This window comes from Hemiscyllium ocellatum, chromosome 9 (assembly GCF_020745735.1).
Source record: "Hemiscyllium ocellatum isolate sHemOce1 chromosome 9, sHemOce1.pat.X.cur, whole genome shotgun sequence".
In the NCBI taxonomy this organism is placed as follows: Eukaryota; Metazoa; Chordata; class Chondrichthyes; order Orectolobiformes; family Hemiscylliidae; genus Hemiscyllium; species Hemiscyllium ocellatum.
In genome coordinates, this window is record NC_083409.1 from 95,771,595 (window position 1) to 95,784,284 (window position 12,690).

A 12,690-nucleotide genomic window follows, 5' to 3' on the forward strand; every position below is an offset into this window, starting at 1 on the left:
AGATGATCCCATTTTCTTTTCAGACCCTGAAACCAGGAAAAGTGAAGACAGTGACACTACCACAGCAGGAGCAAGAGAGAGAGATGATCTTGTGCCATGATTTTTGGGTGTTCTGTGGTCACAGAGCGATGTCCAAAGGGAGAATTGTGATTCAACTCGCTGCAAGCGATTTTTGAACAATTTTCAGTAAATCCTGGGAGGAGGATAATATAATAACGCCCTTGGCCAGGGTCTTAGGGGAACACGAGAACTGAATGAGCTTTCTTATCACTGTACTTATTTGACGACATGTGTATCAGTTGCCACTTACAATTAGTCACCATCCGTCTTTTACCTTTTCTTCGGCCATAACGTTGGACGGTGTTATCTTTCTGTGCTGAAGGCTATTCCATGACCTTGCCCCGTCCACTGGCTGAGCTGGGGGCTGGCACTGATTCAGGCTCTCAACATTGCAGCCTACTCTCTCTCTCTCACACACACACACACACACACCCAGAGCCCAGGGTCTCCTCGTCAGACAGGATACAACCACTCTCACAGCGAACTCTTCCAGGAGGTAACTGCAGCTCAGCTCTGTCCCGTGGAGAAGCAGCTTTCACTAACCCACTGTGCTGTGGTGTCTGGGCAGGTGGGTTAAAAGCTCAACTTTAGGCGAAACACGATGTATCTATCTAACAGCAATTTTAAAAAAATTGGATGAGATTAGGAAATTGGCGCAACTTTAAATCGTAAACACCAATGAATGCGCGGGGCTGCTTTGTGGAAGTTTTGATCGTGTGGTCTTGGGGGGGGGGGAAGAAAAACTTTTCAAGTCGAGTGGTAGTGAATGCTGTGATAATATTGTAGGGCGCTGTGTATGTAATAACTGTCCGGGGTATTGAGTATGTTCGGGCAAGTGTCCTGTAGCTGAGGTACTCCGGGTGAAATGCCTCAGCAGCCCCCTCTCTCTGTCTCCCTCAGTCAGTGTCCCAGCGTTGCCTTGTTTCTGATTTGGCAGCCGGATGAGTTAAAAGAAATTGCAACTTCTATTCCAAATGTTTTACTGCTTTCAGGTGTTGGCTGGGGACCGGAGTTGAGTGTTAAAGGTCACCTCCTCTCTGATCTGCTTGTTTAAACAATGCTACGTTATTTGCAGAGGTCCCTTGCTAACACTGAAGCACAAAATCCGCCGGTTGAAATCTCCAGGTCTGAAAAAAAACTTCCTAACGAGTCCAATTATTTTAAACGGATTAACGTTTTCCTTAAAAATGTTGATAAGAGGAATATCCTGTAAGAACATGTGCGCACAGGAAATATCTTTGTTGGAGTATGACTAGATACGGTATCTTCAGAGCAGTTATATGAAATGGAAGTGGAATTGAGTTTGAAGTTCAAAGTTTGGGAGAAGATTTGTAGCTCGGGTGCTCGTTGATGTGGTGGTGGTTCAGTTCGCCGAGCTGGTAATTTGTGTTGCAGACGTTTCGTCCCCTCTCTCTGTGACACCCTCAGTGCTTGGGATTCCTCCTGAGAAGCGCTTTTGTGATCTTTCCTCCAGCATTTGTAGTGGTTTGTCTCTACCGCTTCCAGTTGTCAGTTCCAGCTGTCCGCTGCAGTGGCCTGTATGATGTGCTTAATGATTGAATCTGTGGATGAGTGCCATGCCTCTAGGAATTCCCTGGCTGTTCTCTGTTTGGCTTGTCCTATAATAGTAGTGTTGTCCTGGTCGAACTCATGTTGCTTGTCATCTGAGTGTGTGGCTACTAAGGATAGCTGGTCATGTCGTTTTGTGGCTAGTTGGTGACCAGCTATCCTTAGTAGCCACACACTCAGATGACAAGCAACGTGAGTTCGACCAGGACAACACTACTATTATAGGACAAGCCAAACAGAGAACAGCCAGGGAATTCCTAGAGGCATGGCATTCACCCACAGGTTCAATCAATAAGCACATTGACCTGAACCCAATATACCGACTACTGCAGCGGACAGCTGGAACTGACAACCGGAAGCGGCAGATACAAATCACTATAAATGCCGGAGGAAACGTCACAGAAGCGCTTCACAGGAAGCTCCCAAGCACCGAGGATGTCACTAGACAGGGGACGAATCGTCTGCAACAAAAACTCCCAGCTCTGAATTTGAAGTTTTGGCTTATGCAGCAAACTCCTAACCCGGGGACATATCAGAGCCTAATGACTGTGGTCAGTTTATGCCCCACTGAAAGGAATGGCCTAATGACCAATTAATAATCTATTGTTTTTTTTTCACTTCTCTTGGCTGAGGGATAAATATTGACCAGGCCATTTCAGAGAATTACCCAGCTTTTCTTCAACATAGTGCAGTGGGAGTTGGGTGGACCTGCCAGAGAGGGCAGGTGGAGTCTCAGTGTGATGCCTCATCTAAAAGATGCACTTTCAAGTTGGATAAGTGTTCAGGGAAACTTCAGTTGGGATTGGGATAAAAACAAACACAGCGTGTGTCACTCTTATTACAGTTTTGATTGGATTCACATTGGTGCATTGCGAGTGTCAGAGTGATTGGAAAATATTTACCAGGCACTTTCTTTCTCTGGGAAATAACAACCCTTTGAAAAATTTCAATATTTTTATTGTGGACTTCCTGCTAAACAGCCTTAACAAGAACGATGACTCATGCATGTTTCCTACACAGAATGAGGCCATTTGGCCCATCATGTTTGTGCTGGTCAACAAAGCTCTGACTACAGTAATCCCATTTTCCAGTTCTTGGCCCATAACCTTGGAGACTGTGGTAATGCAGGTGAATATCTAAATGTTGAGAGTTTCTGATTCAATCACCCTTTCAAGTCGTGAGTTATAGGCACTCAGCATCCTCTGGGTAAAAAGATTTCTCCTTGTCTCTCAACTTAGCATTTTACCTCTTACTTTAAATCTGTGCCCCTAGCTTATTGACCCTCTACTAACGGAAAAAAGTGCCTTCCTTATCTATGCCTTATCTATGACTTTCATAATCTTGTACTCCTCTATCCAGACCCCCCCTTCAACCTTTACCCCTTAACTCTAGCTCTTCCAATCGTTCCCTGTAGCTCAGAACCGCCAGCCCAAGCAACATCCTAGTAAATCTCGCCAGTGCAATCACATCCTTTTCATTGTGTGGTGACCAGAAATGCATACAGTGTTCCAGTTGTGGCCTAACCAGCACTTTATGGTTTTATGAAGACTTGTGATTTTCTAGAAAAATCAATGGAACCACAATATGCAAACTCTATTGAAAATTCTGGCAGATCTTATTTAGTTTGTTAACCCTAGTATTTATTTTGTTAAATCATTGTTGATTGATTTTTGTTATAATGACCTGATATCACTGTTAGTGAATTCAACAGGTTTATGTTGGAACGGCAATTGGTGTGTGCTCTAGTGATGTATGCACTCATTGCAAGTAGTTCATGAATATCAAATGACCTCAATGCAGTGAGGAGGTGAGGAATGATTTTTCATCTGACTGCTGTCTTATCACATTGAAAAAGATCTTTTGGTTCTTTGATTTTTTTTTTGAACATATCAAAATAAGCAGAAGGCTATCCCACCAAATGTGAGCATAAGCGGTATAGTTAGTAAGTTTGCAGATGACAGCAAAATTGGAGGTGGAATGGACAGTGAAGAAGGTTACATCAGATTATAACAGGATCTTGATGAGATGGGCCAATGGGCTGAGAGGTGGCAGATGGAGTTTAATTTAGATAAATGCGAGGTACTGCATTTTGGAAAACAGGACTTATACACTTAATGGTAAGGTCCGTAGGAGTGTTGCTGAACAAAGAGAACTTGGAATGCAGGCTCATTGCTCCTTGAAAGTGGGGTCGCAGGTAGATAGGAAAGTGAAGAAGGCGTTTGATATGCTTTCCTTTATTGGTCAGAGTATTGAGTACAGGAGTTGGGAGGTCATGTTGCAGCTGTACAGGACATTGGTTAGACCACTGTTGGAATATTGCGTGCAAATCTTGTCTCCTTCCTGTTGGAAAGATGTTGAGAAACTTGAAATGGTTCAGAAAAGATTTATAAGGAAGTTACCAGGGTTGGAGGATTTGAGCTACAGGGAGAGGCTGAACAGGCTGGGGCTGTTTTCCCTGGAGCATCGGAGGCTGAGGGGTGACCTCATAGAAGTTTACAAAATCATGAGGGGCATGGATAGGATAAATAGGCAAAGTATTTTTCCCTGGAATGGGGAAGTCCAGAACTAGAGGGCATAGGTTTAGGGTGAGAGGGGAAAGAAATAAGAGACCCAAGGGGCAACTTTTTCTCACAGAGGGTGGTACGTGTATGGAATGAGCTGCCAGAGGACGTGGTGGATGCTGGTACAATTGCAACATTGAAAAGGCTTCTGGATGGCTATATGAATAGGAAGGGTTTGGAGGGATATGGGCCAGGTGCTGGCCGGTGGGACTAGATTGGCTTGGGATGGGCGAGTTGGACTGAAGGGTCTGTTTCCATGCTGTACAACTCTGTGACTCTAAAAAGACGCGAGTTTTAATTCAATATTTCAGCTGGTGTGCTATGCTACTCATAAAAGTTCAAGTGTTGTTGAGTGTAGAGTGTGTGTGGAGTGAAGTGACCAGTGATCCTGAAAGGAACAGCTGAAAGTGTATTGTAAGTAGTTCTTGTAGGGCTAGGAGGAACGTGAATGCTGCTCTTTCTGTGTTCTTCCTGTCTGCCAAGGAGTCAGGAGAATGCTGCATTCCCCACCCCCACTTATCTCCTGATCAAGCACGTTTACAAAACACTCACAGCCACCCAATTTGCACTTGAATTAAAATTCAATGCCCCACCCATCTAAACCCACCCACCTAGTTTATCAATGTGGAGGTATTGCACAGAAAACATTCATACGTCTCCTAAGATCATAGCAAGAATCACTTCCCCTTTGGCACAAGTAAAATCCACATGCCAGTTTCTCAAATTACTGCATTGAATCCAGGTCCGAGCCCAGATTGACCATGTTTGCTGGGGTGAGCAGCTTTGCTGTTCGGTTTAGGAATTCATAATTTACATTATCATTTCCCAATTTCTCAAGGCACCCCTCAAACGTTTATAGGTGCTTTAGCAAAACTGGTTTGCTTGCTTGTAATTTTCCTTGTGCTAAGGGCAAGTTGCGAGCAGTTGATGATGCAGCCTGAAGTAGGTTGTTATCAGTTGTACAAGCAGTGTAGCCTGAAGTAGGTTGTTATCAGTTGTACAAGCAGTATAAGTGCCTGACAATGTCAATAGTGGTCAGCAGTGTATGGAGTTGAAGAAACCATTATTTGGGGGTGCCAGTGTTGGACTGGGGTGTACAAAGTTGAAAATCTCTCAACCCAGGATTATAGTTCGGCAGGTTTATTTGGAAGCACTAGCTTTTGGTGTGCCGCTCCTTGCAAGATTTTTTTTCAGTACATTCTCTGCCAGAAAATTGCCAAAGTACCATTTATAAAGGGATGTACAGTATGTCATATCGTAAGATGAGGAAATTCATCATATAGAACTCAGAATGCATAAGGTGAATTTTTTTTAATGCAAAAGGTAGATGAATAGCTGTAGTACATGCTGTGGTTAGAAAGTTTACAGTAGAAGTCAAGCTGGATCAGAAAATATTTAAATAATTCCAACTGAATAATCAAATCAGATGGGATTTAACCATCTCAACAATCAAGTAATCGATAGTGTATACAGGAAGAATCGGGGCATAGATTTAAGGAAAGGGGCAGGAGGCAAAGAAACGATTTAAAGGTTTTTTTTCACATAAAGGTTGGAGGGTTATCTAGAATATCACTACCTGAAAGAATCATGGAAAAGGTACCCTAACAACATTTAAGAAATAGTTAGATAAATACTTAAAATACCATAGCATACAAGGTTATAGGGCATGCGCTGGAAAATGGGATTAGAATTGACAGGTGCTTGATGATGGGCACAGAATTGATCTTTCTTTGTAAGACTGTCACATCGATTGAGGTACGTTAAGACCATGGAGTCTAGCGGCAACATGGGCAAAAGGAGAGATTTGTTTGTGAGAAGTGTTTAGGTAATGGGCATTTTTTTTTATTTTGTTGGAGACACAGAACTGGAAGGGAGCATTCACGATATCATCGTCTCTAGAGGTGACAGACATTAGTCGAGAGCGTGGTGCTGGAAAAGCACAGCAGGTCAGGCAGTATCCGAGGAGCAGGAGAATCGACATTTTGGGCATAAGCCCCTCATCAGGAATGAGGCTTGTGGGCAGGGGACTGAGAGATAAATGGGAGGGGGTGTGTGGTTGGGGTGGGGGCGGAGAATGTGATAGGTAGATCTATTGATATGTAATCTGTTTGGGATTAAGCCTGAAGTCTTTAGGCTGAAGGAGCTGCAGGAGGAATGATGCAATTCAGTCCAATGACGTTCTGTTGATAAGACAATGGAGGCTTATAAACATTTGAGCTACAAGTTGGGTCAGGGGCTTGAGAAGATCATTAGCAAGCTCTTTCCTCTTGGTACCTGATGTTCGTAAGGTACACTTGCATGGGCTAATGATCATTAGCAACTATTGAGCTAGATTTCCTTTTGACTAAATAGCTGCTATTTGTGGTGACATAAACATATAGTTAACACTCAAGTAAACATCAGGCCAACCGCTTACTGTAAATGGGAATAAGGACAGCACAAAGTGTACCAGTGCACTGTAATATTTATCATAATGCAAGTACATTGTGCTGTTTTTATTCTAAGCACAATGCCTGTTGTGTCAGTACAATATTTCCCAGTGATAATGGAATCAAATATTTGAGTGTAAAAAATAAAGTTGAAGTCTTCACAACAAAGTGGATAATCAAAGAGCCACTCCACCATCAGGCTAGACATTGAGACTGTTTGCTTTGTGTAATGTGCAATTCCATTCGCCATCTCTCAGCCAAATAAGCTGTCCATCCCTGTGTGCAGCAAGACCTGCTTGGACCAATGTGGTTCATAACGTTAATGCCACACCAATCAGAGGCAGAAACCACACCTATGAGAAGATTACAACAATCCTTAAAAAGCTGTGTTAATATTAAATATATTCACATTCTACTTATCGGTGTACACATCAGTGTACACATAAGACAATGGAAGATGTGTTTGACATTGCAAAGCTTTAAAACAAAATCTTAAAAATCCTGAAAATAAAATGTCAGTATTTCAGCCATTTAGTCAGAATTGAAAGGCTGCAGCGATCTGTTCGACAGGGTAAAGTGGAGAGCAGCAGAGCAAGAGTTTGACCTGAGAGTAGAGTTGCTTGATGGATGTCACAGATTGGTGCTGGGTGATCTGTAACAGAGGAAGCACAAAAGGGTAGCAAGCCACGACAGCAGATGAGCAGTAGCAGAATTCCAAGGATCAGATTGCACAATTGACTCTCAGCTAGCGTTGCACGTGTCTGAAAATGATCAGTCGATGTGTATTTGAAAATGGCTCATTGTCAATCACTGAAAACTCTCAGTTTCTGAAATCGGCCAGCTGCTCGATGCTTAAAACTGCAGCGGTTTAAGAATGCAGCACACCACCAACTTCTCAAGGGCAAATAGGGACGGGCAAGAAATGCTGGCCAACGATACCCATGTCGTGCAAGTGAATGTATAAAAAGTATTTCTCAAGCTATATCCAGTTAAGAGGCACTAACCTGATGAGAAAACACCCATGGAGAAACAGAAAAAAAAAGTTTGAAGATAAACGAAAGTTTGGTTGGGTGCTGGTTAGTCTGATGGTAACATTCATATTTATCAACTTACATTATGCTTTGAAGTTGGCAGGCAAATTTTATAAGGCTGCTAGTAAAGTATGCATGGTCCTTGACTTTATAAATTAGAAACATGAGTACAGAACTGAAGTTATAGTAAACATTTGCAAATCATTAGGTAAAACTCAACTGTGTGCAGCTCTAGCTGTTGAACATCAGGAAGGATGTCAAAGCTTCGCAGAAGGTATTGGAAATTTATTGGAATGTATTAGGGTGTAGGATGTTAGTTCTACAGAAACCTTGGGAGAAGCCTGGGATTTTTACTTTAGAACAGAGCATGTTAAGAGGAGATTTAATAGAGGTGTGTAATAACTGTGAAGGGAATTGATAATTAATACTACTGTCAGTGAAGTTAGGGAGTGAGTGCACGACTTTAAGATAATTGTTAAAAGGACCAAAAGAGAGACAATGAGAAATAGTGTTATGCAGCAATAAACGATGGTGGAAACGGAGTCTGGAGTAACTTTCAAAAGAGAATTGGAGAAATACTTGAAAAGGAGGTATTTCAGTCAGAGTGCAAGTTGTGACACCAATTGGATAGCTCTTTCAAATAGCAGAAACAGACATGATGGGCCAAATGGCCTCTTTGTATTCTGTAAGGTTCTTCACATAGAGCCCAAAAACAGGTACTGTATTATGATACAGAATAATTCGACACCAATTGCTTCTGATGCTGACAGCTTATAAATGTCATGTTGCTGTTGAGTTAAATGATTGTTCGATAAAGGCACCACCAAGTGCACTACTGAGGGTACACAATAGTGAGAAGACAGTGTGTGATAAAGTTAGCCTACATGATTTAAACCTATCATTATCTCTTAAAGGAGAGTGCATGGTGGCTGCTGCAAGTGCCGGAATGCATTTTAAAAGTGATGCTCATCCAGACACTTAATAATGTATGGAGGAGAACATGTTGCAAAATGTTCCAGTGTAGCCCTGCAGAAGAAGAGCAATCGTATCTATCGATAGGAAGCCAGAAGGCTGTCCAGATAGACTTTGTGACCGTGATGGAACCAGATGATCATGAGATGATCTAATCTAGGAATCTAATCCCAATGACCTGAATTGAAAAAAACTCGAGAAAGCACCAAAGGCTTCAAAAATCACAGCAAACTCCAATATAAAGCAATTGACCACAAACCTGCAAGTACTGATGATTCCTTTGACGCAGAGTCATAGAGTCAAAGTGATATACAGAACAGAAACAGGCCCTTTGATCCAACTCGTCCATGCCAACCTGATCTCCTAACGTAATCTAGTCCCATTTGCCATCACATGGCCCATGTTCCTCTCAACCCTTCTTATTCATATGTCCATTCAGCTGCTTGTTAAATGTTGTAATTGTACCAGTCTCCATCACTTCCATAGAGTCATAGAGATGTACAGCATGGAAACAGACCCTTTGGTCCAAACTGTCCATGCCGACCAGATATCCCAACCCAATCTAGTCCCACCTGCCAGCACCCGGCCCATATCCCTCCAAACCCTTGCTATACATATACCCATCCAAATGCCTCTTAAATGTTGCAATTGTACCAGCCTCCACCACATCCTCTGGCAGCTCATTCCATATACGTACCTTCCTCTGCATGAAAAGGTTGCCCCTTAGGTCTCTTTTATATCTTTTCCCCTCTCACCCTAAAACTATGCCCTCTATTTCTGGACTCCATGACCTCAGGGAAAAGACTTTGTCTAATTATCCTATCCATGCCCCTCATAATTTTGTAAATCTCTATAAGGTCACCCCTTAGCCTCCGATGCTCCTGGGAAAACAGCCCCAGCATGTTCAGCCTCTCCCTATAGCTCAAATCCTTCAACCTGGCAACATCCTTGTAAATCTATTCTGAACCCTTTCAAGTTTCACAACATCTTTCTGATAGGAAGGAGACCAGATTTGCATGCAATATTCCAAAAGTGGCCTAACCAATGTCCCGTAAAGCCGCATCATGACCTCCCAACTCCTGTACTTAATACTCAGACCAATAAAGGAAAGCATACCAAACGCCTTCTTCACTATCCTATCCACTTGCAACTCCACTTTCAAGGAGCAATGAACCTGCACTCTTTGTTCAGCAACACTCCCCAGGACCTTACCATCAAGTGTATAAGTCCTGCTAAGATTTGCTTACCCAAAATGCAGCACCTCGCATTTAACTGAATTAAACTCCATCTGTCAGCACTCAGCCCATTGGCCCATCTGGTCCAGATCCTGTTGTAATCTGAGGTAACCCTCTTCACTGTCCACTACACCTCCAATTTTGGTGTCATCTGCAAACTTACTAACTGTACCTCTTATGCTCGCATCCAAATCATTTAAGAAAATGACAAAATGTAGAGGACCCTGCACTGATCCTTGTGGCACTCCACTGGTCACAGGCCTCCAGTCTGAAAAACAACCCTCCAACACCACCCTCTGTCTTCTACCTTTGAGCCAGTTCTGTATCCAAATGGCTAGTTCTCCCTGTATTCCATGAGATCTAACCTTGCTAATCAGTCTCCCATGGGGAACCTTGTTGAATGCCTTACTGAAGTCCATATAGATCACATCTTCTGCTCTGCCCTCATCAATCTTCTTTGTTACTTCTTCAAAAACTTCTTCAGTCAAGTTTGTTAGACATGATTTCCCACGCACAAAGCCATGTTGACTATCCCTAATCAGTCCTTGCCTTACCAAATACATGTACATCCTGTCCCTCGGGATTCCCTCCAACAGCTTGCCTACCACCAAGGTCAGACTCACTGGTCTATAGTTCCCTGGCTTGCCTTTACTGCTTTTCTTAAACAGTTCCACCACGTTTGCCAACCTCCAGTCTTCTGGCACCTCACCAGTGACTATCAATGATACAAATATCTCAGCAAGAGGCCCAGCAATCTCTTCTCTAGCTTTCCACAGAGTTCACGGGTACACCTGATCAGGTCCTGGGGATTTATCCACCTTTAACCATTTCAAGACATCCAGCACTTCCTTCTCTGTAATCTGGACATTTTGCAAGATGTCACCATCTATTTCCCTACAGTCTATATCTTCCACATGCTTTTCCACAGTAAATACTGATGCAAAATATTCATTCAGTATCCCCCCCATTTTCTGTGGCTCCATGAAAAGGCCATTGGCAGCTCACTCCATACACGCACTACCCTCCGTGCGAAAAAGTTGCCCCTTAAGTCTTAAATCTTCTAATCTGTGAAGTGTCGTGGATTGGAGGAAAACGTTACTTGCTGATAATTTTGTGAAAATTCTGGATTAGTTAGAGTAATGACAGCTTGTGAGAGTACGAGAGTTTACACAGTTGTGTGAATGATGGATTTGGAAGTCGTGCTTGTTAAAAGGTAGCTTTGAAGCGCTCTGTTCGCATCGATATAAACTGGCGATTTCAGTGTTAGAAGGAACCAAATCGATGATGGTCATCATGCAGAAATAACATCATGATCAATTGTGCAAATGCTGGTGGGTTGAATGTAGATGGGTCAGATGTTAATTATTAAACTGCAGCATAAACATTTAAATCTTTACTGACTGAGTAGGTGAATGTATCCTTTCATGTGACACAGAGCTACTCGGGCAAAATGGTCATAGCTTCAGCATGTGTGAACCAGAGAGACCAGAACAATTACCTGGGCTTCCTGCCTGCACTGGGAGCTCACTGACCCAGAACATGCACAAGGAGCACCTGAACACAGGATTGTGTCAAATAATGATAAACTGGAGTATTTGAGTAGCTTGTTCCCATTCACTGTCAATGATTACATATTAAGGGCAATTCTTTTGGCCTGCTGTATCAGTGTGCCCCTGTAATTCACCTCAAGAAAACCCGTTGAGAGGCCCCATTAAGTGATGAATGAGCAGACACTGCTGCAGTGTACAAATAGAAACTATCCAGGACTTACTTACTGATTGCAGAATGACTGTCCTTGTTTTGTTTTTTGTAGATTTTCTTGTAGCTTTATCCCCTTCATTTCAAGGTCTGTAATATGGCAACAATGTAGAAGAGCCAGCTTATCAGCTAGTCATGTTCCAAATAAAAACACAAAGTCTGATGTTATATTTTGTTGCAGCTAAACACTGACTGTCAATTTAGAGGCAATTCTGACAAGGCCATATTTATTGTGCATGACTTGTTTTTTGGTGCTGGTTTTATAACTGAACAGCTCCTACAGTTGTTTCTCACTCTACATTGAGAGTCTGAGTAATTGTATTTGTAGATGATAGCCATGATAGCACTGTCTCTCTTGAGCAAAAAGTTGAAGATTCAGGTTCCCCTCCAGAGAATTGAGTGTAAAATCCAGACCAACACTCTAGTGCAGCAGTGAGTGGGTGTTGCACTAATCAGAGGTGCTGACTTTCAGATGAGATGTTAAACCAAGGCCCTGTCTGTCACAGAGTCATTGAGATGTACAGCACGGAACTCACCCTTCAGTCTCACTTGTCCATGCTGACCAGATATCCTAAACTAGTCTAGTCCCATTTGCCAGCACTTGGCCCATATCCCTCTAAACCCTTCCTATTCATTTACCCATCCATTTAAATGTTGTAATTCCATCCATGCACTGCCCTTTGCGTGAAAAGGTTGCTCCTTAGGTCCCTTTTAAATTTTCCCCTCTCACCCTGAACCTATGCCCTTTAGTTCTGGGCACACCCCCCACCCCATGATAAGACTTTGTCTATTTACCCTATACATGTCCTTCATGATTTTATAAACCTTTTATAAGGTCACTCCTCAGCCTCCAAAGCTCCAGGGAAAACAGCCCCAGCCTATTCATCCTCTCCCTTTAGCTCAAACCCTCCAACCTTGGCAACATCCTTGTAAATCTCTTCTGAACCCTTTCAAGTTACACAACATGCCTTCCTACAGCAAGGAGACCAGAATTGCACACAATATTCCAAAAGTGGCCTAACCAATGTCCTAGGCAAAAGTGAGGACTGCAGATGCCAGAAGCCAGAGTCTAGAT

General features: G+C 42.7%; 1 protein-coding gene across 1 annotated transcript in view; it reads left to right on the plus strand.

The window, feature by feature from the left end:
- The first annotated feature begins 527 nt into the window (after positions 1–527).
- The window catches only part of bcar3 (BCAR3 adaptor protein, NSP family member), a 178,659-nt gene continuing 166,496 nt past the window's right edge, over positions 528–12,690 (plus strand). The window contains exon 1 of the mRNA XM_060830583.1: positions 528–628. The gene's annotated coding sequence lies outside the window, so the exon portion shown is untranslated. The remainder of the gene's footprint in view (positions 629–12,690) is intronic.